Source organism: Carassius carassius, chromosome 12 (assembly GCF_963082965.1).
Source record: "Carassius carassius chromosome 12, fCarCar2.1, whole genome shotgun sequence".
NCBI classification, from domain to species: Eukaryota; Metazoa; Chordata; class Actinopteri; order Cypriniformes; family Cyprinidae; genus Carassius; species Carassius carassius.
Window position 1 is genome coordinate 26736930 of NC_081766.1, and position 6000 is coordinate 26742929.

Genomic DNA, 6000 nt, shown 5'->3' on the forward strand with positions numbered 1-6000 from the left:
GTCATTCCACCAGGAGGGAACATTTAATTTAAAAGTCCGTAAAAGTGACTTTGTGCTTCTTTGGGATGGCACAATCAAGCGACGTTCACTTGCAGAACGCAAGCTTCTAGAGGGCACATAAGTCTGAAGTAACAAATTTAGATAAATGGGTGCAGAGCCAGTGGTAGTTTTGAAGGCAAACATCAATGCCTTTAATTTTATACGAGCAGCTATTGGAAGCCAGTGCAAATTAATAAACAGAGGTGTGACATGTATTCTTTTTGGCTTATTAAAAATTAATATTGCTGCCGCATTCTGAATTAATTGTAAAGGTTAATTTTAAATCAATAACTGTCCGAAATCAGCAATTCACGATTCAAAAATCATGTTTCAAGATCGATTACATCGTCAGGGTTTGTAATCGATGCATCGATAACGAGTGATTCATTACAACCCTAGACTGCGTTCAATCTTACAGTACACAACAGTGCGGCCTCACCATTGTGCTTCACTGGCTATGGCATCAGCATTCACCACAGCGGTCAAAATACTTGTACAGGTCTTCTTGAGAGTCTTCAAATACAGGTAAATGCAAAGTGCTTATCCACACAGAGGGAAAGGGTTGCTGCTTGGAAACAGTGTTACAAAGAGTGACTGCCTCCTTCTGGATTAGTTCATTGTTACAGGCTGACCAGGCATTACTGATCAGCAGACAAGTGCTTAAATGCAGCATCTCTAACTATATGCTTGGATATATGTGACTGACTAAATGTTTTTGTGTCTTGAAAGAACATTATACGTTTTGAAAAATCATTATAATCATAGGTCCATTGGGTCCCACATTTACAAAGGAAAATAGCTTAATGTTTCCTTTAATATATTGAATACAGTAGATATTAATATATTATACACTGCATAAGCAAGGAGAATTGTCAGATGTTTCAATATGGTCTTAATGCCCTTAAGTCTGGTGGGCTGTTGATAAAATAAGTGAGAAGATAAAATTATTTGTTTAGAACAAAGGTAAAATAACTGTTCTGACTGTTTAAATAATCATTTAATTTGTGTTTATTTTATTGGTTAAGGTGCATCATGTGATTTAGGTCAGTGGTCATGGCAGCCATCTTAGATTTCACTTCGCAGCAGCAGTAATGCAGCAGTGGATTTCTCCATAATAAAGGCTATATTTCTGTTATTTCATGCCAGAGGCCATTGTCTGAAGGTTTAATTGTTTATTGAATTTCATTTATGTAAAAAAAAATAAGCATTTCATGCCATTTAAAAAGAAACATGGTTGTACATTTGAATAAGATTTTTTTCACTCACGTAGTAAAGCTAGATTAGCTACTTTCTTTCCTAAAATTACTTTGTCATGCTCTATACTTAATGTATGCTTTTAGTTTGCATTATAGTGTGATTTAATAAAAAAAACAAAACAAAAAAAAACAATGTTGTGCAACTGAAGATTTCAAGTAAAACACTAGAAAAGAACTCAGTGAAAAGAATAGTGAAAAGATGTACCCTTTTCAATTCAGAAAGAAGACAGAATCTCTGCAATTAAGCTACAAAGTCTTTCATGTAGGGATGCATCGATTCGATTCTGGCATTTTCTCCGGATCGGATATCGGTCAGACGAGACCGATCTAAATCCGATATTGTGCATATACTATTCTGTATTATTGTTGAGCTCCATAAAAGGTACAAAAACATTTAAAACACCAAAACGTTTTCGTGCACATATTTAATTTGTTCTGAAGCTGTTGTAGTTCAATGTGAGGTACAGATTAATATTGAAGTCATTAAATTAAATTTTACATAAATTCTTCTTTCCGCTGCGGCTGTCTGTCACCCTCCATTCAGCAATCAAACTGCGTGTTGCGTTCAGTTACTACAATCAAAATGATGAAACTCTCTTCAAGAGCGCACAGTAACTGAGGTTGAAGACTGTTCAAAGAAAAGGCTCATTAAACTAATGTACAGATTTAATACACTACATGTCAATACACTATGTACAATGTCAATGTACAATGTACTAGTGATGTCCGGTTCGCAAACGAATTGTACGATTTAACCGCTACTTCTTCGTGAACCGGTTGAACCAGTTCACCAAATCGTACTGAATTGTCTCCAGTAAGCATTATTCCACAAATTACTTTAGTTATTCTCTTTTTAATGTGGCTGACACGCTCTCTGAGTCAAAATTAACCAGTATTCATGAGTAATTAATTTACTCAAACAGTACACTGACTGAACTGCTGTGAAGAGAGAACTGAAGATGAACACGAGCAGAGCAGAATGTGTGTTGTATTAAGTTTTCTATGTGGACTCGGAGTGCTGTGCGGCCTGGCACTCTGTGCCGCTTTTGGTTCTACTCCCAGTCCGACGCCACTGGTGGGGGCAGACCTATTAAATACCATCTAGACATCTCTGTTAAAGTTTTCAAAGCATTTTATATGCGTTTGCATAAATTCTTCTTTCAGAACGGTCTGTAATGGAGAGATATACCTTAACATTGATTTTTCCTCTGAAACGCAAAAATGAAAATGTAAATAAAACTGATATTTTATGTTTTGAGAATGGCCAACCCTTCTCTGCAGATATTGTTGCTTGTGGTTTGTATTGTAAATCACATAAAGTCTACAAAATATAATGTCTCCCAAAACTCTGGTGTTTTTCTGGTGTATTTCCCAATTCTAAAATAGCCTATAAAACATGTTCATAGACGGACACTTTGCTGATGTCTGGACTCAAACTGGATGTTAAGGCAACTTCCTCTGAAATTAAGTTATAATAACTAATAAACTTTATTGAGCTATACAGTAGTCAACATTTGAAGTGGAACATTTCTTTAAAGTTGTCCTAAAACCAAAATGTCCTAATACCTGCTCTGCAACTAGTGATGGGAAGTTAGATTCTTTTCCGCGAACCGGTTCTTTCGGATGGTTCAATTCAATAAATCGGTTGAAAAAAACGGTTCAGCGGTTCTTTTACGCTCGACGTAATGATGTCATTGGCGATGACGTAATGGCGTCACATCTATCAAACATTCAAACATATAAAGTCAAACTTTAGTCAGTTAAAAACCTCATAATCATGAAACGTTTACAATTAAGTTTTGCAACAACGCACCCAAATACAGTAACAGCAATAATGTGCATACGAGGATTTAAGTCTTGAAGCTATAAAGTAAATAAATTAGGTGTCATCAGCGCAGAAACCATGATCCACTCACTATACATAATCCATTGCGATGTATTTTTTATTTAATGAACTTACGTTTCGCCAGATTGCCCTTCATTCAAGCCCTCGGTTTACCCTCGCTCATAACATTAGCACAGAATCAGAATCAATCACCAAAAGAACCAGATCGTCAGTGAGTCAGTTGGCTTTACGCTGAATCACGCATGGGCAGTATCATCAGCTCCTCGGTTCTCGAATCGGACGAATGCGAAAGAAACGGATTTCGGTTCAGTGTACTGGTGATCCGAAAACCGATGCAACCGGTTCTTGACTCCAGAACAAGAATCAGCTCATCGGTTCTCAAATCGGACGTGTCCGACAGAAACGATTCTCGGTTCAGTGTACTGGTGATCCGAAAACCGATGCAACCGGTTCTTGACTCGAGAACGAGAACTGCTCCAGCAGTGGACGTGTTCATTCGTCATCTGGCTCGGCTCAGTGTTCATCTTCAATTCGGTCTTCACAGCAGTTCAGTCAGTGTACTGTTTGAGTAAATGAATTACTCCGGGATATTGGTTTATTCTGACTCAGAGGGAGTGTCAGTCATGTTAAAATAGTTAACAGCTTAAGTAATTTGTGGATTTGTCACCAGGTGACCACATGTTGTGGGGCGGAACTAAAATTACAGAGGTTTGTTTCCCAGAAGGAGGAGGCATTAAAAGACGGACCAAAACAAAGCCGGCATTTTACACGTGATGTTCTTATCGCTGACGATGGACAGGTGTGCAGGAGGAAAGTGTGGGGTTTAGTGATTGGCTAACAAGACTCGTCATTGTGTTTTTAAGCTTGCGACTTACAGTCCTTGAGGAGGGAGAGTGTGAGGTGAGATGAATTCGTGGCGAGATCTGGAATTCCGATCAGGGGCTGGCTGGACACGCTGGAGATGTAACGGTGGAGTTTGTAATAAAGAGAGGACAACGAGCACGAGTGACTTGGAAGTCGGACGGCCTGGGGCTGTGGATTACCGAATCTGACGAGTCGAGAGAGAGATCGGCTGGTCTACGATAAGCTAAGTAAACATTCCTACACCAAGATACTGGATGTGCATACTGCTGTCTTGCTAGTGCTGAAGCCAATGAGTCACTTGCCCCATTGCACTGTTCTATTGACTTCCATACTGGATGTGCATACTGCTGTCTTGCTAGTGCTGTAGCCAACGATCCACCTGCCTCATTGCACTGTTCTATTGACTTCCATACTGGATGTGCATACTGCTGTCTTGCTAGTGCTGTAGCCAACGATCCACCTGCCTCATTGCACTGTTCTATTGACTTCCATACTGGATGTGCATACTGCTGTCTTGCTAGTGCTGTAGCCAACAAGTCACCTGCCTCATGGCACTGTTCTATTGACTTCCATACTGGATGTGCATACTGCTGTCTTGCTAGTGCTGTAGCCAACGATCCACCTGTCCCATTGCACTGTTCTATTGATTTCCATACTGGATGTGCATACTGCTGTCTTGCTAGTGCTGAAGCCAACGAGTCACTTGCCCCATTGCACTGTTCTATTGACTTCCATACTGGATGTGCATACTGCGGTCTTGCTAGTGCTGTAGCCAACGATCCACCTGCCCAATTGCACTGTTCTATTGACTTCCATACTGGATGTGCATACTGCTGTCTTGCTAGTGCTGAAGCCAACGAGTCACTTGCCCCATTGCACTGTTCTATTGACTTCCATACTGGATGTGCATACTGCGGTCTTGCTAGTGCTGTAGCCAACGATCCACCTGCCCAATTGCACTGTTCTATTGACTTCCATACTGGATGTGCATACTGCTGTCTTGCTAGTGCTGAAGCCAACGATCCACCTGCCCCATTGCACTGTTCTATTGACTTCCATACTGGATGTGCATACTGCTGTCTTGCTAGTGCTGTAGCCAACGATCCACCTGCCTCATGGCACTGTTCTATTGACTTCCATACTGGATGTGCATACTGCTGTCTTGCTAGTGCTGTAGTCAACGACTAAATTGCCTCATTGTTCTATTCTACTGGCTTCCAGATTGGGCGTGCATTGCTGTTGTGACTCATCAGCCTTACTGTAATATTCTACCCTGTGTCTCGTTATCATCAGTCTGCATTGCAGCTTAAGGATCCCGGCCCTCTGCTCCAGCCATGCAACTGTAAATCTATCATCCAGTTTGTCTTCTCCTCCCTGGCATGCAAATAGTGGAATAGTCCACCTCAGTGTTGCCGGCGCCGCCTGCCTGTTATTGTTCCAAGTCGACCGCCTGCTGATTATTGGTGTGAAGATTGTGGTGAGACCTCACTTGAACCTTGGTGTGTTGCGGTGTTTTCTTCTGTTTCAAAGAGTATTCTACGTTTGCTGTGGATTTCCCCCAGGCTTCGTTGACTGGGCCGTGGCAGACTAAGTGGTCAGCTGAGGGTCAGGGAGCAAGCCGGTGACACCATACTGCTAGTTACCTGCTGTGGGAGGAACTAATTCAGCTGGGTGGCAGTACCCTCTAAGTGGGGGAGCGTGGAGGAACTTCGGACCTAAGCCGGGCTTGGAGACACGACGGGGAGAAAGGCAGTTGTTCTGCTTCCAGAGATACACCGTAGTAGAAGACCGTTGCCTTGCTTCAAGAGACATTTTAACTATTGAGACTTCAATAAATTCTTTTTTTTTTAAACCCACTTGACAAGCCTCTGAACTTTATTGGTGGGTGTGGTCTGCTCCTCGGGGTGGTAGGTTAAAAGAAAAAGGGAATAACGTCCCTATCTCCAGGTCACAGATTAATGCTTATTGGAGACGCAAACGGTTTCAAACAATTCA